At 37.1% G+C, this 22514-nt stretch overlaps 1 long non-coding RNA gene across 1 annotated transcript; it reads right to left on the reverse strand.

The window, feature by feature from the left end:
- Nucleotides 1-13: 13 nt before the first annotated feature.
- On the reverse strand, nt 14-22116 carry LOC135105679 (uncharacterized). The gene is made up of 3 exons (XR_010270960.1): nt 21961-22116; nt 19910-20016; nt 14-612 (listed from the first exon to the last, which is right to left on the reverse strand). It is a non-coding gene; the product is annotated as an uncharacterized LOC135105679 (long non-coding RNA).
- Between the last annotated feature and the right edge of the window lie 398 nt (nt 22117-22514).

Raw genomic sequence — 22514 nt, forward strand, 5'->3', positions numbered from 1 at the left:
ATACAAATTCTAGGATGCAAAGACAAGGATTGAAATATCATTGCCACAATTCCTGACAAAGCATTTGGTGCCACAGAATATTCAGCAATGTAATGTTTGTTTGGCAAACAAACCAGTTTCCCTGAATGATAGCTTTATTTCTGCAGGTTAATACAGTCTCTCTATGGGGGAGAGTTTGGAGACAAAGCCAAGCATATATATATATATATATATATATATATATATATATATATATATATATATATATATATATATATATATATATATATATATATATATATATATATATATATATATATATATATATATATATGGTTTGTGAGCCAAGCATACTGATCATTACACTATCATGTGTAGTTTTAATATGTAATTTAGATCAAGGACAGTGCAGTGAGAGAGGAAAAATTATTCACTAGATTTTTTCAGAGAAGTTTTATGACATAAAGGATTAATTGAACGATCAGTATATATATTGGCCCACTAGCTGCATCTCTTTAACACAGAAAGCTTTCACTAATTATCTTGGCCCAATTCATTAAGTGCATCGCTGTTGTGGGAGGGAAGATATGCAGTGTTTCCCTGCCATCTGTGGGAGTTACATTCCAGAACCTCCTGCAAATAGTTAAAATCTGTGAATATGGGAAACCATCCTTATAAGGATCAGAACTACCTATATTTATAGTTTAAATCTTAAACTATGCATCTCACATTTACTAAGCAATTCACTTTAAGACAATAAAAAACAGTTATTATATGTATAGTACATGATATTTTAATTAAAAAATACAGTGCACTATAAAATAAAAGGGGAATAAGTTGATATGTACAATAAACCCTTGATATAATGAACTTCTATTTACCAAATTTCAGGTATAACATCCTATTTAAGGCTGCTGTCTGCTGCCTCTCTCTCTCTCTCTCTCTCTCTCTCTCTCTCTCTCTCTCTCTCTCTCTCTCTCTCTCTCTCTCTCTATACACATATATAGCAAATTTTCATCTCAAGTGACCCACTCTCCCCCCATATGTGTTCTTTATATCTTGGGTTACTGTAATTTATAACTGAAAGAATAATTTGGGCTCTTTGGGCTGAAAGACTGAGCTGGTGGTGACACCTGGCAACTCTAAAAACTCCCCATTAGTTAGGTTAGGTTAGGGAAAACTCTGCAAATATGCAAAACCATGAATATGTGAGGGAACGCTGATATATGCTATCTCTTATTTGTTGTAGATGTATTCCATTCTATTGGCATAGAATGATAGGAAAATGGCATCAAGGAAGTAGGAATGCCACCAAACTAAGGAAATAGAGAAGTCAAAATTTAGTCATTGCTCTGTTTTGTGAATTGGTAGATATTGTTCCTGGTGGCTCCACTTCACCATTCCTCAAATCAGGGCGGTCAAGTTCTCAACTTAAGCCAAAAGTATTCTAAAAAAGTAGCTTAAGAAAAATATATATTTAGTACAGTCCATGTAATGAAAAGGAACTAATCATGATTAAACAAAGAATTCTATGTTCTCCTTTATGAAAGAGTGAGAAATTCATATATTATAAATATGGGAGGTATATATATTACAGTCCCTGTATTGAAGGGGAACTCATCATGATTGAATGGATAACTATGTTCTCTTTTATGAAAGAGTGAGAAATTCATATATTATAAATATGGGAGGTATATATATTACAGTCCCTGTATTGAAGGGGAAATCATCATGATTCAATGGATAACTATGTTCTCTTTTATGAAAGAGTGAGAAATTCATATATTATAAATATGGGAGGTATATATATTACAGTCCCTGTATTGAAGGGAAAATCATCATGATTGAATGGATAACTATGTTCTCTTTTATGAAAGAGTGAGAAATTCATATATTATAAATATGGGAGGTATATATATTACAGTCCCTGTATTGAAGGGAAACTCATCATGATTAAATGGATACCTATGTTCTCTTTTATGAAAGAGTGAGAAATTAATTATGAGCAAAACAAAGTTTACTATGGAGGTTGTTGTTTCGTTTTGAGGGGCCTGGCTCAGTCTGACCATAACCCTATTCAATCGCTAATATCTCCAGAACTATGTGGCTGATCGTAACAAAATTAGCATCATATGATAGCACACCTCTATCAATTTTATATGATATAGCTTTCATCTCTTCTATTGGGTGAAGTTAACTTACTAAAAGTAGAAGGGTGTCAGAAATGGGATTTCTCAAAAACTACTCAACCAGTTTTAATGAAACTTAAGAGGTGTCATGTTATAATTTTAATAAAATTCCTTACGTCAACTTTGAAGTAGCACTGTACATGCACAAAGTCAAAATTACAACTTTTTAAGTAATTAACTGATCAAGCTCAAATTTTTGTTGGTAATAAGAGTAATACAAGTTATAATGAAAAATCATATGAAATTTGCAATACTACTGTGCATATGCAAAATACAATACAAAACTTTTTGTAAAGTGACCATCAGTTTTCTGCAATTTTCACCAATTTTCTTTTGTCTCAATGAGAGCGGATAGATACCACTGAACACAAAATGAAATTTCCTATCAAGTGGTATATAGCACAACCACTGGGCTCTTGCAGAGTTTTGAGCTAGAGTGATTTGAATATTAGGCAAGTGTGGGGTGCCTGAAGTTGCCTCTCTCTCTCTCTCTCTCTCTCTCTCTCTCTCTCTCTCTCTCTTCTTGAAATACCCCTTCCACTGATGCATTACTGACATCTTTGCTCGTTAATTGCCTTCCAAGGCATTTTACTGGTATATTATAACTTTTCTTCATTAAATTGTGTAACATTTGCTGTCTTAGATATAATTTTCTATCTGTACAACATCACCTCTCCTCTAGTAAACCTCATCTTTATTTATGATATGCATGTACAGTATTATGAATAAAATAATAAAAAATAATTAGGTAAAAACCAACTTAAAATTTACTTGATGGGTCCTGTTGATGATGCTCATCAAGGCTAGTGTCTTCTGGTATCAACCCTAAGTCTCTTGAGACCCCCCCCTCAACTTTTTCTTCATTAATTTCTGCAACATTCACAGTCTTAGATCTAGTTTTCAATTTCTAGAACACAATTTCTCCTCTACTAAACCTTATCTTCTTTTCCTCACTGAAACATAGGTGTCTGAGGCAATTTACAATAGCCCCTTTTCTGTTCCCTCCTACTTTCTTTATTCTCATTTTCAATCCAAAGCTGAATGTTGCGTTTATGTGCGCAGTGACTTAACCTGCTGTTGTGCCCACACTCTTGAATATTCCGAGTTTTTCACCATCTGGCTACTATTACAGAGTCACTCTCAAACTAAATTTATCTGTGCTGTATACCTCTCACCTAACTCCTCAGACTATAAGAAATTCTTTGACTACTTAACCTCCAAAGTGGAGCACATTCTGACTCACTTCCCTTTTGCAGAAACCTCCATTCTTGGAGACTTCAATGTTCACCACCAGCTTTGGGTTTCCTCTCCCTTCACTGACCATCATGGTGAACTAGCCTTCAACTTTGCTATCCTCCAATTGGTGCAACACCCTGCTCATATCCTTGACCGTTTTAGAGATGCATACTAATCAGTCACTTCCTACACTCATACCTTATATTACTTCCCCCCTGATCTTACAAAACTAACCCTACAAAACTTTATCATCTTTCCTGTACTTTATTTTTAAACACATCTATATGATTTCAGTCTCATATATGTATCAATTTATATCACCTAACCCTATGTGTCATCCCATCCATCTTCATACTCAACTCTATAACAATATAGGTATATATTATTCTGTATAAACCTTATCATATTATGTTTTTATTTATCTTCATGATAGATTTTTCGATTTTAAGTTGTCTATTGTGTTTACTTTAAGTAATGTACTTTTAAATTTTTCATTTGCCTGAAAAGCATCAAGCTTATACATAGGCTGGCCAATAATGTATACCTATCCAATAATGAAATGTATAAACCTAGGCTATAATAAAGTGTTTAAGTGTTTAAGTGTTTAAGTGATACACCCAATATTCTTGACCTTTTCCTAACCTCTAATCCTTCTGCTTATGCTGTTACCCTATCTTCTCCATTGGACTCCTCCAATCACAATCTCATTTCTGTATCTTGTCCTATTGCTCCAATCCATCCTCAGGATCTCCTAAGGAGAGGTGCCTCTGGTGTTTTGCCTCTGCTAGTTGGGGGGAACTGAGGAGGTATTTTGCTGAATTTCCTTGGAATGACTACTGCTTCTGTGCCAGAGACTGTGTGTCGAGCGCATAACGGAGGTGATAGTGTCTGGCATCGGGCCCTACATTCCTCACTCTTTTTCTCGACCTAAACCTTCCAAACCTTGGTTTAACACAGCCTGTTCTCCTGTTATTCATGATACAGAGGTAGCTCACAAAAGGTGCTTGAGCCTTCCATTACCAGAATCTCTTGCACTTTATATTTCTGCCCATACCTAAACCTTCCAAACCTCGGTTTAACACAGCCTGTTCTCCTGCTATTCATGATAGAGAGGTAGCTCACTAAAGGTACCTGAGCCTTCCATTACTAGAATCTCTTGCACTTTATATTTCTGTCCGGAACCATGCCAAGTCTGTTCTCCAACTAGCCAAAACTCCTTCATTAATAGAGTGTCAAAATCTTTCAAGATCTAACTCCCCTCGTGATCTCTGGCACCTAGCCAAAAACATCTCCAATAACTTTGCTTCTTCTTTCCCTCCTTTATTTCAACCAGATAGTACCACTGTTATCATATCTATCTCTAAAGCTGAACTCTTTGCTCAAACCTTTGCTAAAAACTCTACCTTGGACAATTCAGGGCTTGTTCCTCCCTCTCCTCCATCCTCCATGCTACCTATTAAAATTCTTCACAATGATGTTTCCCATGCCCTTGCTGGCCTAAACCCTCGGAAGGCTTATGGACCTGATGGGGTCCCTCCTATTGTTCTCCAAAACTGCTCCTCTGTGCTTGCACCTTGCCTAGTCAAACTCTTTCATCTTTGTCTATCAACATCTATCTAAAAGAGGATAATCAAGACTCAGTAAGGAAAGCCGGATCACCAGTAGAGTGGCATTGACGGAACCCATACTGTTGATCAGATAGAAGGTTGTGAAGTGATAGATGTTTAAGAATCTTCCTGTTGATGCATCAAAAACTTCAGATTAGCAGGAAATTACAGCAACAGGATGGTTATTTGATGGATTAGAACGGTCACGCTTTTTAGGAATAGGCTGAATGTAGGCAAGCTTCCAGCAAGAATTTTCTTCTTGCTGGAAGCTTGCCTACATTCAGCCTATTCCTAAAAAGCGTGACTGTTCTAATCCATCAAATAACCATCCTGTTGCTGTAATTTCCTGCTTATCTGAAGTTTTTGATGCATCAACAGGAAGATTCTTAAACATCTATCACTTCACAACCTTCTATCTGATCAACAGTATGGGTTCCGTCAATGCCATTCTACTGGTGATCCGGCTTTCCTTACTGAGTCTTGATTATCCTCTTTTAGAGATTTTGGTGAATCTTTTGCTGATGCCTTAGACATATCAAAAGCTTTTGATAGAGTGGCACAAAGCTTTGATTTCCAAATTACCCTCCTACAGCCTCTATCCTTCTCTTGGTAACTTGATCTCGAGTTTCTTTTCTGACCATTCTATTGGTACTGTGGTAGATGGTCACTGTTCTTCTCCTAAATCTATTGACAATGGTGTTCCTCAGGGTTTTGTCCTGTCACCCACTCTCTTCCTATTATTCATCAATGACCTTCTAAACCAAACTTTTGTCCTATCCATTCCTATGCTGATGATACCACCCTGCACTTTTCCGCGTCTTTTTGTAGACATCCAACCCTTCAGGAAGTAAACAGTTCACACAAGGAAGCCACAGAATTCCTGACTTCTGATCTCTCCAAAATTTCTGACTGGGGGAGAGTGAACTTAGTATTGTTCAGTGTCCCAAGAATTCAATTCCTCCGTCTATCAACTCGACACAACCTTCCAGACCCTGCACTTTTCCGCGTCTTTTTGTAGACGTCCAACCCTTCAGGAAGTAAACAGTTCACACAAGGAAGCCACAGAATTCCTGACTTCTGATCTCTCCAAAATTTCTGACTGGGGGAGAGTGAACTTAGTATTGTTCAGTGTCCCAAGAATTCAATTCCTCCGTCTATCAACTCGACACAACCTTCCAGACAACTATCCCCTCTTCTTCAGTGACACTCAACCATCCCCTTTCTCTACACTGAACATCCTCAGTCTGTCCTCTGTCCTTTAATCATAATCTAAACTGGAAACTTCACATCTCATCTCTAGCTAAAACAGTTTCTGTGAAGTTAGGAATCAGTCTTCTTCACCAGTTTTTCTCACCCCCACCCCTCCTTATCCGTCCATGTATGTAGTATGCTATCTTTTAGATAGGGTGTAATCAAAAGTTTTCCATCTCATCAACTCCTTTCCTCTATCTGACCGTCTTCAGCCTCATTCTCATTGCTGCAATGTTGCATCTCTTGCTATCTTCTACTGCTATTTTCATGCCAACTGCTCTTCTTATCTTGTGAAGTGCATGCCTCCCCTCCTCCCTTGGTTTTGCTGCATAAGACTTTCCTTTTTCTCTCATCCCTATTCTGTCCACTTCTCTAATGCAAGTTAACCAGTATTCTCAATCATTCATCCCTTTCTCTAGTAAACCTTGGAACTCCCTGCCTGCCTCTGTATTTCCACCTTCCTATGACTTGAACTCTTTCAAGAGTGAGGTTTCAAGACACTTAACTTGTATTTTTGACTAACATTTTTGACTGTTTGGGGACTGGCACCTCAGTGGCTGTTTTTTTTTTTTTTTTTTTTTTGCTGGAAGTTTTGTTTCCCTTGGCCTGTGTCACTCCTACATGAAGGGGAAAAAAAGAAAAAAAAAGGGAGGTAGATGTGATCAGGGACTGAACCAGGAATGAACATACCAGAATACCAAGCCTTAACTAACTGGACCATGAGGTACCTCACAGCTAATCTAGCTTTGGCTCATATTTGTGTCCTATCACTGCATTACATGGCTCTTCCTTCTAGGTTAATTTCTGATGTTTCATTAATTTAATGTGGTACAATAAGTATCCAAACAATCCAAAGTGTGTGTCTGGGAAGTGTGGTTCTGGTCTTGCAAGGTTTACCAGAGTATTCACTAGGAAGCCCCTGCTCCATTCATGTTTTCTCCCTTTTTTGGGTGGGACACTCATTTCCTGTTTGACGCAACAAAACAATGCCATCATAAGTTCATACTAGGCTTTATTCTTTCCCCTATATGAAATCTTTTAAGACCATCCCACCACCATGTTGCCAATGTCATAGTTAAACAAAGAAATACATTTCCTATTACAAAATAAAAAATTATGAAAAAAAAAAATGTATAAACATGGGAAGTGGATGTGACCAGGGATTGAAACCAGATCTGACAAGCTTAAAGGACAAGCCTTTAGCTGACATAATCATAAAGTACATCACATCTAGTTTAGCTTTAGCTCATGTTTTCACATCCTAGCTGAGGTCTAAAAATGTGTACCAAGCATTTATGTTCCTTTTTACATAAGCTACTGTTGTTATTTGTCGACAGTATATAATTTATTTAGAGCTGCCTGTTATTTATTTTTCCAGTTTTTAGAATAACATCTCACAGGTATCAATAATTTTAACCCCCTGAGCAACAAGCAACACAGTGGTGTGCATTTCAGGGCTCTGATGGGTAATGAATGTATGTGCCTCGTGATTTTCAATCCTTAAATCAAAATGAAAGTGGGAGAGAGATATTTTGAACATTACTTAGCAACATTTACAAAGCTGCTCCCTACCACTTTTAGTGACTTGCCATCTGGTATTCTATACAAGGCAAGTATCATGGAAGGAGGTGATCTGCCCTCATCCTAATGAATGGCTAAGTGCAAATGCAAGCTAACCTCATCCACTCCCATTAAGTGCTGTTAAACAAGGAGTCACAGTGGAAGAACATTCCTTTTGATATGTGGGGAAAGCAGTGAGGGCAGGTGGGGCAAGTGAGCTGTAGCCAGTACTATATCCAGCATAATGAACACACCTTTACTTCCTGTTGAACTAAAATAATGAGTCAGACAAAAGTACCACTAGAATGGAGAAGGATAGGTGCTTCTTATGCTGTAAGTTTCATTATTCTAGAATCTGTACTAAATGAGATATAACTAGGAATAAGAGTTATTTTTCTCTAAAAACTCATTACAAGAAGAGGTTTCTGCACAAAAAAACCCGTTGCTTAGGGGCTAGCAGAAGTTTCTGCATACTGGTAGTCTAGCTGAGTAGGTAATGCTTGTTGAAAGGTGATTACAAAATAATTTTATTACTGTAATATTTAGAGGCACTAGATCATTGATTATGGGGTATTATGAGTGAAAGAATTCACTGAAGAGTGTCTCTGGTATAATTGGCACCCAATCACTAATTGCACATTATGAAGGGACACTGTAATGTCAGTGTCATCAAATTCTGTCCCCCTCCCCACACACACACACACACACACACACACACACACAATGGGCAGCAGAATTCTTATAAAAGAAGGAATAATAACAGACAAACAATATGGCTCCAGGAAAAGAAAATCATGTGTAACAAATCTATTAAGCTTCAGCTCAAGAGTGATGACATCATGTAGGAAAGAGAAGCATTTGTGGACTGTATATAACTAGATCTGATAAAAAGCTTTTGACAAGGTTCCCCCATGAAAGACTTATGTGGAAACTTGAAAATATTAAGAGACTACATGGGACAAGTATAAAGTGGATGGAAAATTACTTAAAATGATGAGAAATGAGAACAGTAGCTAATGATGAAAAGTTGGTTTGGAAAACAGTAAAGAGTGGTGTGCCACAAGGGTCAGTACTATCACCAATATGGTATTGTTCATTGTTTATGTAAATGATATTCTTGAAAAAATTGATAGCTACAACAGCCTATTTGCAGATAATGCTAAATTACAGAAAGAAATAAAAAGTTGCAAAGACTGTGAATATCTACAAAATGACCAATAAAATTTGTGAATGGAGCAAAAAATGGGAAGTTAAATTCGATGTAAGCAAATGTCATATGATGGAGATGTGCAGAAGTGAATAGAAGACCACATTGGACATACAAGGTAGAAAACAAATATATTAAAAGGATCCAGGAAGAAAAGGATCTAGGAGTAGTAAAGCCAGATAACTTCCAACCAGAGAAGCATATAGGTAGAATATGAGGAACATTTACAGATTACTATGAAACATAGTACAGCTTCTCACCTCATGAACAAAAGTAAGATGAGAAAAATAATCCCTATGATAATAAGACCTAGATTGGAATATGCAGCAGTTGTGTAGTCTCTATGTAAGAAGCATGTAAACAAGCTAGGAAGAATACAAACAATAGGAACAAAAATGGTGGCAGAATTTGAGGAATTAAGTTATGAAGAAAGATTAGAAAAAATATACTTACCAATACTGGAACAAAGGAGAGAAAGAGATTTGATAACTATCTACAAGTTGGCAAACAAAATGGAAGTTGGTAATGACAAAACCATTACTAAAAGAGACAAGCAGTCATGACAGTAGAATGGGACACTCACATAAGTAGGGAAAAGAAGATGTCTGAACAACACAAAGAATAGTTTTCCACAAAGACACACTGAAGTTTGGAATGGACTAAAAGAAGATATGTATAGTTTTGGCAACAAGTGTACACAAACTAAAGGAAAAATTAGACATGTATAGGTATGGAGATGGGACCACTTGAGTGTAGCTCGGGCCCTGTAAATTACACCTAGGTAAATACACAACACAGTGCACACCGTGCATGGCTACATGGACTTGTTTCTGACCATTATAGAGATGTTGTGTGATGTTTCAATAAGTGTGATGCCAAGAATGGAGTATTATCTGAACTAAATGTATACTATCTATGGTAAGAAATAGTGGTACAGATATTATAATAACTTTCTAATTAATTATTGATTTGAAAGGTTGCCTGATGGGATCCCTCCTATTGTTCTCCAAAACTGTGCCTCCGTGCTTGCACCTTGCCTAGTCAAACTCTTTCAACTCTGTCAACATCTACCTTTCCTTCTTGCTGGAAGTTTGCCTACATTCAGCCTGTTCCTAAAAAGGAAGACTGTTCTAATCCCTCAAACTACCGTCCTATTGCTTTAATTTCCTGCCTATCTAAAGTTTTTGAATCAATCTTCCTCAAGAGGAAGATTCTTAAACATCTGTCACTTCACAACCTTCTATCTGATCACCGTATGGGTTCTGTCAAGGCCGCTCTACTGGTGATCTTCTGGGTTTCCTTACTGAGTCTCAGTCATCTCTTTTAGAGATTTTGGTGAACCTTTTGCTGTTGCCTTGGATATATCAAAAGCTTTTGATAGAGTGTGGCACAAAGCTTTGATTTCCAAACTACCTTCCTATGGCTTGTGTCCTTCTCTCTGTAACTTCATCGCAAGTTTCCTTTCTGACCATTCTGTTGCTGCTGTGGTAGATGGTCACTGTTTTTTCCTAAATCTATTAACAGTGGTGTTCCTCAGGATTCTGTCCTGACACCCACTCTCTTCTTATTATTCATCAATGACCTTCTAAACCAAACTTCTTGTCCTATCCACTCCTACACTGATGATACCATCCAGCACTTCTCCACATCTTTTTATAGACATCCAACCCTTCAAGAAGTAAACATTTCATGCAGGGAAGCCACAGAACACCTGAGTTCTGATCTTTCTAAAATTTCTGATTGGGGCAGAGCAAACTTGGTATTGTTTATTGTCTCAAAACTCAATTCCTCCATCCATCAACTCGACACAACCTTCCAGACAACTATCCCCTCTTCTTCAGTGACACTCAACTGTCCCTCTTCTACACTGAACATCCTCGGTCTGTCCTTTACTTATAATCTGAACTGGAAACTTCACATCTCATCTCTAGCTAAAAACAGCTTCTATGAAGTTAGGTGTTCTGACACATCTCTGCCAGTTTTTCTCACCCACCCCCACACTGCTAACTCTGTACAAGGGCCTTATCCGTGCATGTATGGAGTATGCTTCACACGTCTGGGAGGTTCTACTATTACTGCTCTTCTAGACAGAGTGGAATCAAAAGCTTTTCGTCTCATCAACTCCTCTCTTCCAGCTGACTGTCTTCAGCCTCTGTTCATCGCTGCAATATTGCATCTCTAGCTATCTTCTACTGCAGTTTTCAAGCTAGCTGCTCTTCTGATCTTGCTAACTGCATGCCTCTCCTCCTCCTGCAGCCTTGCTGCATAAGACTTTCTTCATTCTCTCACCCCTATTCTGTCCACCTCTCTAATGCAAGAGTTAACTGGTATTCTCAATCATTCATCCCTTTCTCTGGTAAATTCTGGAACTTCCTACCTGCTTCTGTATTTCCACCTTCTTATGACTTGAATTCCTTCAAGAGGGAGGAGGTTTCAAGACACTTATCCTTTAATTTTTGACTACCGGTTTGGACCCTTTTCTGGAACTAGCATCACAGTGGGCTTTTTTTTTATTGGATTTTTGTTGCCCATGGCCAGTGTCCCTCCTAGGTAAAAAAAAAAGAAAAAAGAAAAAAGGGGGGAAGGGGGAAAAAAAAAATTAATTGCACTATCCTATGATCATATTGCATCAGATATTATATGAGGTTCCCAGAGCCAGAGTGATCTAAGTGCCCTTGTGGTCAAAATTACTATTTTATTGCATTGTCATCCCCAACCTTCCTAACGTGACGAGAGAGAGTGCAGACATCAGAATGGACCCCACATTAGGGTCAAAATCCATCCAAGTGAAATTATCCACAGAACCTTTTTGTCACGCTTGAGTGATAGCTATCAGTTGCTGGGGCCAGAGAGAATAACTCCCTCGCCACAGCAGCACGAGAAGAGTCAGCCAATGACAGCTCATGCAGTGATTCACGTGTCACACTGAGACACTTCCCCACCACGACACCCGCACACTTCACACTCTCCCTCCCTCCAGCCTGCTTGCTATCCATAAATAACAGGCTGCTATCTTAATTTTACTTTTACACAACACATAAGCCTTTCATTATTATGACGGACAACAACATACCCCTGAGGAGCCAGAAGCCACATTCCCAGATGTTTCTAAGATTTATCTTAGTGGGCTATGAACATCTTAGTGCTGGTAATTTTTTAAAGCAAAATCATTCGCAACTAAGAACCATGGAACATTCATAGCTATGAATGGGTCAGGGCTTTCATAGCTCACTAAGAACAACAGTTTCTCCTCAACAAGAACAACAATGTGAACATATCCTTGTCTGAAAATGAAATCAGAAAAAAAACCTGAAAGTAAGCATTAAGATGGGTTTTATTATCAATATCAAGTAGTCTTCAAACACACTGAATAGTCTTTTGCTTTGAATAAATCATGTGTGTTTAACTGACTTGCTAGGAGAGTACTGAAATCACATTTTTGGAAATTACACTCATTAATAATCACAGCAGCAACACACATGATCCAGTGTGTGTAGCCAACACAAACTAAGGCTAATTATAGTTAACCCAAACATGACAATTGCAAATATAACTTTTTTCATTATGTTCCTTAAAAAGAAAAATTAATTCTGTCAGGGCATTTTCTTTCACATTCACAAAAAAAAAAAAAAAAATGTAAGTACAAAAGATGAGTGTTTCTTTTCTATGATCAATATCCCTGTGATAATAAGACAAGCATAATATCTCAGGTTCAAGATACATACTCATAAGAATATAAGAACATAAAAAATGGAAGCTGCAAGAAACCATCAGGCATACATGTGGCAGTTCCTGTATGAAATATACTTACCTATTTCTACCTATCAATCCCCATCTATAAATCTCTAATTTTCTCTTAAAGCTTCCTAATAACCCAGCACCAACAACCTGATTACTGAGTCTGTTCCATTCATCTACCACTCTATTTGAGAACTGATTCCTTCCTATCTCTTTTTTAAACTAAATTTTTCAAGCTTAAAACTGTTATTTGTTGTTCTATCCTGGTTACTAATCTTAAGAATTTTGCTTACATCCCCTGTGTTGTAACCCTTATAGCATTTAAAGACTTCTATCAGGTCCTCTCTTAACCTACATCTCTCTTAATGTAAATTTAACAGCTTCAATCTCTCTTTGTAAGGAATACTCCTCACTCCTTGTATCCTTTTAGCCATTCTCCTTTGTATTGATTCTAAAAGACCTATATACTTCCTGTAATATGGGGGACCAGAACTGCACAGCATAATATAGATGAGGTCTGACCAGCACCAAATATAACTTTAATATTACTTCGGGACTTCTACTTTTAACACTCTTAAAAATAAATCCTAATATCCTATTTGCCCTGTTTCTGGCCTCTATGCATTGCTTTCTTATATGGAATTTAGAGCTAACTATAAATTCTAAATCTTTTTTGTACCCTAAACCTACCAGAGGTTCATTGTTTATTGTGTACCTTCTGTGTGGATTTCCTCTACTTATGCTAAGTACTTTACATTTTTTTATATTAAACTGCATTTGCCATCTGTCTGTCCATTCGTTCATCCTATCCAAATCTGCCTGCAAGGGAATGGCATCCAATTCTAATCTAATTAATCTACCTATCTTCGTGTCATCCCCAAATTTACTAACGTCACAACTAATTCCACTATCCAAGTCACTGATGTATATTAAAAACATCAATGGCCCTTATACTGATCCCTGTGGCACCCCACTAATTACTTAATCCCACTCCGATTTAGAGCTGTTTATTACGACTCTGTCGCCTGTCACTTAGCCACAACCTTATCCACCCTAACACCTTCCCATCTATTCCGTGTGCCCTAACCTTTCTCAGGAGCCTCTGATGGGGTACCTTGTCAAACACTTCACTGAAGTCCAGATATAGGATGTCATAACTATCAGCATTATCTCCTGCCATGTAAACTTTACAGTAAAATCTTGACAAGTTTGTCAGGTAAGACTTCCCCTTTGTGAAGCTATGCTGTGACCAATTTATCAAGTTATGTTTGTCTAAATGTTCCCTAATGTTCTTTACTATTAGAGACTTCATTATTTTATCTACAACAGAAGTTAAGCTTAAATCTCCTTTCTTAAAGCTTAAACTTGCCTCCACATTACCGGTATCTCAAGTGATTTCCTAAAGGCAGAAACTAACAGTTCACTAATAACTTCTTTGCATTCCTTAAGTACTCTGGGATATGAACTGTTCATGTTGACAAGTAGTTGGGTTTAGGAAGGGGGATAAAAACCCAGGGAGGAGTTAGGATTCTTTTAATCTCTAACATTTTGGCTGAATAGCCATCCTCAGAGAGACTGATTTACATGAGTGAAAACACACTATTTATAACAACATACAAAATTTTCTCATTTGACATTCGTACAGAGTATTGCCATCCTGGCGTGTACCTCACCTAATTTTATTTTCCTAGTCAGGTGGCATTATCCGCCTACGTGACGAGCCTTTACTGGGGATTTTCCTTGTACCTGCCCTGAGGGCAAATCTGGCGGAATTACCCGCCCACCTGATAAAACCTTCTCTGTGGTTAATGACTCCCCTAGTTGTTATGAGGGCTGCCTCTATAGCTTTTCTTATTCTTTTCTTCAATCCAACTTTAATTTCTTAGCCTCTTCCCATTTTGGTAGGTGTTTACATTTTTCTATGTGCAATACAAGGGAGTTTGATGTGTTGCATTTTAAAACATCTTTCCTATGCTCTGCTATTCTTGTTTTAAGTCCCCTGCCTGTTTCTCCTATGTACTGCTTTGTACAACCTCTGCATGGTATGCTGTACACTACGCTGTTATTATTAACAAGTGAATGAATGTCCAATAAGGACGATTTCATTCACTACCTTTCAGCCCACAGCATGAGAGTCAAATCTGATGTGATTATTGGTTTTTACTTAAGAGCGTTCAGAATTTGCAGCAACAACTTCCTAGAGCAAGAAATATGATATATCATATCAACTTTCAAAAAGCTGGGTTATCCTGAAGGGCTCCTTGTTAGGCTTAAGAATAAGGCAAAGAAAATAACAACTGAAAACAAAGAGAATAAAGATCTCTGTACAACCAGCAAAAGAGAGAGTTATACATGTGTACCAAATTCGGACAAGGCTTCCATAATTAATAAATATTTGTCTAGAACAGGATTAAAAATAGCAACATTAGCGGGAGAGAAAATTGGTGAGCTAACGAGGACTAAAGAGACCGGACTTGTTAATAATAACAGCGTAGTGTACAGCATACCATGCAAAGGTTGTACAAAGCAGTACATAGGAGAAACAGGCAGGGGACTTAAAACAAGAATAGCAGAGCATAGGAAAGATGTTTTAAAACACAACACATCAAACTCCCTTGTATTGAACATAGAAAAATGTAATCACCTACCAAAATGGGAAGAGGCTAAAGAAATTAAAGTTGGATTGAAGAAAAGAATGAGAAAAGCTATAGAGGCAGCCCTCATAACAACTAGGGAAGTCATTAACCACAGAGAAGGTTTTATCAGGTGGGCGGGTAATTCTGCCAGATTGGCCCTCAGGTCAGGTACAAGGAAAATCCCCAGTAAAGGCTCGTCACGTAGGCGAATAATGCCACCTGACTAGGAAAATAAAATTAGGTGAGGTACACGCCAGGATGGCAATACTCTGTACGAATGTCATATGAGAAAATTTTGTTTGTTGTTATAAATAATGTGTTTTCACTCATGTAAATCAGTCTCTCTGAGGATGGCTATTCAGCTGAAACGTTAGAGATTAAAAGAATCCTACCTCCTCCCTGGGTTTTTATCCCCCTTCCTAAACCCAACTACTCTGGGATATATTTCATCTGGTCTTGGTGTCTTGAACTTTCTTAGCCTATCTATCACCTGTTCCACTATCTCCTTAATTATGGTAATATCTTTCAGCTTCTCATTCTCTTCTGCTCTAAAAATTTCACTATCCAGCATTTCCTGCATGTTTTCCTGGGTGAAGACAGTTAAAAAATACTTCTTCAGAATTTTACTAATCTACTCCCCAGAACTAACCAGCAACCTCAATCCTCACCAAACTTGTAGAACAATCAAGCACTTTCATTCATTGATGATACAAAATTCATTTCTTGGATTGGAATTTAGACTATCAGTTGTCAACTGGTTTTAAAGTGAACCCTAACTTTCATTATGAAATCAGAAGCATCTGAGATCACTGTAGCACAATGGTGATAAGGCAGCATAGTGAAAACTGTGATGACAAAATGATTATGCTTATGAAGTGGTTAGTCTAGAAATAGTTCTGATATAAATTATAAAACTTGTGGCATGCAGTGAAGCAGAATTTATAGAGAAAGGGTGTCAGTTCTTTCCTTCCAAGCACAAAGTTTGTCTCTCATCAGTGGTATTACACATTACCAACAAATAGAAACAAAAGTGTTCAAAATTGTTATTTCTGACTCAAATCACTCCAATATGCCATTCAAAAATGGTGAAAAAAAATTGAAAGAATGTACAGATTTATAAATGCTTATCAAAGCTTTAATTATGCTTCATTCTGTCTCTCAAATCTCTAATATTAGAGTTACTAGTTTTAAAAGATTGGACTCCCAACTTTTTTTTACAAGGCCCATGGATCTCATTTGGAGGAAAGTAGAGACAAGGATTTAATATGGTATACATTCACATTTGGAATCATTCCATCACATCTCAACCTCCAGGCTAGATATACAGAAGATGGTATAACTATTAATCATATGACCTTAATCATGTAAGATTAAAATGGAAATTAAAAAAGCTCTTCCCTGGCAGGCAGTGAGGTTAAAAAAGCTTTTATCTGGCAGGTGGTGAGCTACAGCTACCTGGCTGCACCTCAAGGCCAAAGCCACTCCAAAGATGTGGTCTATGGGTCTGGTGCAGCAGCCAAGCCTCCTTCCTCTGGCCACAGCTTCTTTGCCAGATCTCCAACTCTTAGCCAGACACTTTGACTGGAAATTCAGAAATCTGGTCATACAGCAGCTCCTGGCCATGCCTCAGACCATACTCACCTCAGCACTACACCACCTGTTATTACTGCCTTTGAGTCTTCAAAATTATCTCACATTTCCCCTTCCCCATTAGTCCATTCCTCATCATTCTCTGCACCATCACCTTTTTTCTCCTCATCCTTCTCACCTTCTGCTCACTCATCATCTCCCCCACAACCATCACTCCCTCCTGCCTCTCCATTTACTCATCCTGAAGCCATATTTGCCATGCACCAAACTTCTGCCACAGTTCACCCTGCTGATCCCAGCCAATTTATCATCAAGGACTCCACTTTCCAGGTTAGTAGGTATTTGTGATTTCTCTCTCTCTCTCTCTCTCTCTCTCTCTCTCTCTCTCTCTCTCTCTCTCTCTCTCTCTTTCTCTCTCTCTCTCATTAAAAATGGTAATTTAGATTTGGGTCAATCTGTGAAAATACAAATAAGAAACAAATGCAAACACACACAAATGTACAAATTTGATTTTGGCTACCTTCTGTTCATTCATCTCCCTTTCCCCTTGTTTCTCCACCTTTTTAATTTTTTGTTTGAGAGAGAGAGAGAGAGAGAGAGAGAGAGAGAGAGAGAGAGAGAGAGAGAGAGAGAGAGAGAGAGAGAGAAAATTGCCTCAGACCAGGGTATTTCCACTTGTATAGTCTTAAAACAGGCCATAGCCATTTTCTTCCATGTCCTGTCCTTTTTCTTATTTGCTTCTACACACCTGCCATTATACCGTTCTTGTTTCCCTATTTTCATTTTATAACCGTACAAACTGTTGCATCCTCTCTCTATACTTGCTCAAAAATATCTCATATTTTTCTTGCACTACTTTACCTTCAAATTGCTCTTTCCATTTAATTTTTCAATAAAACTTACTAAGCTCTGCAAAGTTTGCCTTAGCATAGTTCTGTCTCCAATTTCTGTATTGTTCTTTCCTGTGCAACACTGTTTCCTCCTGTAGTAGTATCTCTATTGTCACATGATCACTTCTTCCCATTAAACTCAGACAATGTATACTTGGTCTACTTTCTGGGGTTTTCATAAACATTAAATCCAGCTGTGATGGTTCTTCTTCTCTTCTACATCTTATAGGCTCATTCACCCACTGTCTCGTTGTATTCATCATCATGGTTTGCATAAGTTCTTCACTCCATGACCCAACATTTTCTGTTACTTCCATCTCCTCTCAGTTAATTCTTTTAGTGTTGAAGTCACCTACTAAGAGTACTTTGTTACCTTTCCTTATCATTTCCTCCATACTATTTTTTTGTTTCTAGTTGCATACTTTTTAATTTATTAGTCTACCATGCATTAGTTTTTGGTGGTATATATTTCACAATGATTTTCCTTTTTTCACATCTTTTGATCTTAATCACAACACTCATTGTTTCTACCATTCCATCACCATATTCCACTTCCTCAACAACAATATCCTTTTCTTACCAATATCATCACTTCTCTTCCCTTTCCTTTTCTGTCCCTCTTCCATGTACTGTATCCTTCCTTTGCAAATCCCAATTTTATTTCCTCTTCTAGTTTGGTTCCTGTTAAACATACCACATCTGGTTTATTGTTCTTTAAATAGTCTTCAAGTTCCAGTAGGCTGGACACCAAACCATCTACATTAGTATACATAATCTTTAAACTTCTGTTTGGTGGTCTTGTGTGGCATCTTTGTGCCACCATTTCCTCACTTTCATGTCCACAACTTTCCTGTGTTCTCTATTCATTTTTTGACTTTTAGTTTACTTCTCTATTCTTCGTTCATGTCTCTTTTTATCCATATTTCCTTCAATCCTTTTGCTTTTGCCAATTTTCCTGTTCTTTGCAAGACATGTTCTGCTGCTGTTTGTGACATGATTCTTGTTTTACATTGGCTTTGTTCTATTTTTGTCATACTTTCCGATCCTGTAAACCTCTTCAATTTGTTCGACTCTCCCCTCTCCTTCCTCTGCCACTTCTGCTATAATTTCCTTAGTTCTTTTCACTTCTTTCTCTCTAGCTGTTTTCATGGGTAGGTTCTTTTCCTTGACCCCAAATACCACCATACACATCTTTCTCTGTACTGTGTCTCTCACAAGATTACTTTTTTCCTTTATTATTTTAATCACTTGCTTTTCCATATCCTTGTTGTTTCTGTTGCTGTTGTCTTGTTATGTCCTCCATGTCCACCTTTTGCTGTTCTCTCTCTTTCCAACCTTTGACTTCCTCTGTAACTAACTCTCACTCCTCCAACCCTAACCTCTCTTGCAAAGTTTTCTTTAATTCTTCATTCTCTTTCTTGAGTTTCTTAATCTCTTCACAGTATTTCTTATTTAAGTCCACTATTTTTGTCACCTCTTCTCAGTTCTTTGTTTTCTTTTTCCCTTTCCATCTCTATTATATCATTGGATATCTTTTTTACATTGTCGCCACCCACTTCTGTTTCTTCCTTCCATGCCTTTATCATCGCTGTTAAGCTTCTTGTATTTTCACATTTTCTTCTTTAGTTATCCACATTCATGTATTTGTATGAGTTACATTGAGATCCTCTTCCTTGAAGCCCTCAAAAATACCTGTATGTGTGTGTGTGTTAACTTAGTTGATTACACTTATCTAGTTGTGACATACAGAAAAATACTGTTCCATCATTACAGTGCATGTGTCAAGGCTGAAGGAAGGACTTGGATAGTGAATGTGATAGTGTGGGTGATTGGGCCACTCAGGAAAAATTATACGATCAATCATACAAAAGTGTGATGCATGCTTCAAGTGCCAATGAAGAGCATTATGAAGACAAGGATATATATATATATATATATATATATATATATATATATATATATATATATATATATATATATATATATATATATATATATATATATATATATATATATATACACACACATTGTATAGGTCTTCTTGATAGCTTGTTTTGCAGGGAAACTCCAGTTTCCTTCAACTTTATTCTTTCGTCAGTTGCTGTTTTGCCTATTTCTGCAGGCAGCTTCAAGCTAGAAAAAACAATAAAATACTATGTAAAAGTTGTATAAAATTCACATCATATGACACTACACACAAAAAACAAAACACTACAAGCACCAAGATTATAAACTGGATTGACAGAAAACAATAAGTATCCACACACATCTTGCCTGTATGGCAATGAGAGAGGGACTGAAAAAGTTGGGTTCCTAACACTATGATAATGGTATTGGAACGGGCCTCCGAAACATTATCTTACAATATGTGATTGACTTGATGTTAAGTTATTATTCAGTACTGGATTTATGTGTTTAATATATATTGCCTCTAATAATTTTGTATCCATATTGGACTCTGTCTTGTGTAGTATTCTAAAAACTTTGTCACAAAAAGGGATGATCATGTTCATGTGAATGGGGACTTATTGCTGAAAATGATGGAACAGCTGGTTGATTATTAGTTCAAGGAGAAATACCTTTATGTTCAGCAATTCTATGTGCAAGGTTATGTCTAGTCTCATAAAGTTTGGTGGCATCCCTACTTCCTTGATGCCATTTTCCTATCGTTCTATGCCAATAGAATGGAATACATCTACAACAAATAAGAGAAAGCATATATCAGCGTTCCCTCACATATTCATGGTTTTGCATATTTGCAGAGTTTTCCGTAACCTAACCTAACTAATGGGGAGTTTTCAGAGTTGCCAGGTGTCACCACCAGCTCAGTCTTTCAGCCCAAAGAGCCCAAATTATTCTTTCAGTTATAAATTACAGTAACCCAAGATATAACGAACACATATGGGGGGAGAGTGGGTCACTTGAGATGAAAATTTGCTATATATGTGTATAGAGAGAGAGAGAGAGAGAGAGAGAGAGAGAGAGAGAGAGAGAGAGAGAGAGAGAGAGAGAGAGAGAGAGAGAGAGGTAGGAGACAGCAGCCTTAAATAGGTTGTTATACCTGAAATTTGGAAAATAGAAGTTCATTATATCAAGGGTTTATTGTACATATCAACTTATTCCCCTTTTATTATATAGTGCACTGTATTTTAATTAAAATATCATGTACTATACATATAATAACTGTTTTTTATTGTCTTAAAGTGAATTGCTTAGTAAATGTGAGATGCATAGTTTAAGGTTTAAACTATAAATATAGGTAGTTCTGATCCTTATAAGAATGGTTTCCCATATTCACAGATTTTAATTATTTGCAGGAGGCTCTGGAATGTAACTCCCACAGATGGCAGGGAAACACTGCATATCTTCCCTCCCACAACAGCGATGCACTTAATGAATTGGACCGAGATAATTAGTGAAAGCTTTCTGTGTTAAAGAGATGCAGCTAGTGAGCCAATATATATACTGATCGTTCATTTAATCCTTTATGTCATAAAACTTCTCTGAAAAAATCTAGTGAATAATTTTTCCTCTATCACTGCACTGTCCTTGATCTAAATTACATATTAAAACTACACATGATAGTGTAATGATCAGTATGCTTGGCTCACAAACCACATATATATATATATATATATATATATATATATATATATATATATATATATATATATATATATATATATATATATATATATATATATATATATATATATATATGCTTGGCTTTGTCTCCAAACTCTCCCCCATAGAGAGACTGTATTAACCTGCAGAAATAAAGCTATCATTCAGGGAAACTGGTTTGTTTGCCAAACAAACATTACATTGCTGAATATTCTGTGGCACCAAATGCTTTGTCAGGAATTGTGGCAATGATATTTCAATCCTTGTCTTTGCATCCTACAATTTGTATGCTGAACATAAACCTTATCAACAAGTTTCTTGAGCTTCATATACTTTTATACATATTACACAAAGTCCATGATAACTGAAAAAACTATGCAAATAATGCAATGTAGCAGTAGCATCAAGGTAACACCAGTCTGCTACTAGTACTGCTGCTATCCACCTTCTGACCTGCTCAGATGAAGCAGAAGCATTGTCCTCTTCAAAAGAATCCTCAGCCACCACACCAGACCGCTCATTGTTGTGGTAGTGTTGGGAGTAGAAGTTGGGGTAGTGGACAGGAGGAATGACACTGCCCTCACTCTGTGTTGAAAATATATGCTGCCATAAGATGGAGAAAATACTGAATCTGATACTGAAAGAAATAAAGAATAAAATTGTTTACAAAAATTTTATCATAATTGTTTATAATATCAAGCAAATCTACAGAACATAGGACAACTCTACAACAAGCAGGCTCCAGGCTCCAGGCTGGCAAGCTTGAATAGTCTACACATCATATAAACTTTTGACTGAATAAAGATTCAGATGGATCCATGCTATTTTACAGGTTTTAAGCTTTTAACAATGATACAAGTTCCCCATCAAAGGAACAACAAACTAAAGTCAAGTATGCAATTTCCTTCACTTTGTGTGCCTTCTTGTTGCAGTAAAATAATGCTCAGCTTCATTTATCCAATTTTCATGGTCTAAACGAAACCTTTCTTATCAAAGATAATATAAGT

The sequence above is a fragment of the Scylla paramamosain genome, chromosome 12 (genome assembly GCF_035594125.1).
Source record: "Scylla paramamosain isolate STU-SP2022 chromosome 12, ASM3559412v1, whole genome shotgun sequence".
Taxonomy (NCBI): domain Eukaryota; kingdom Metazoa; phylum Arthropoda; class Malacostraca; order Decapoda; family Portunidae; genus Scylla; species Scylla paramamosain.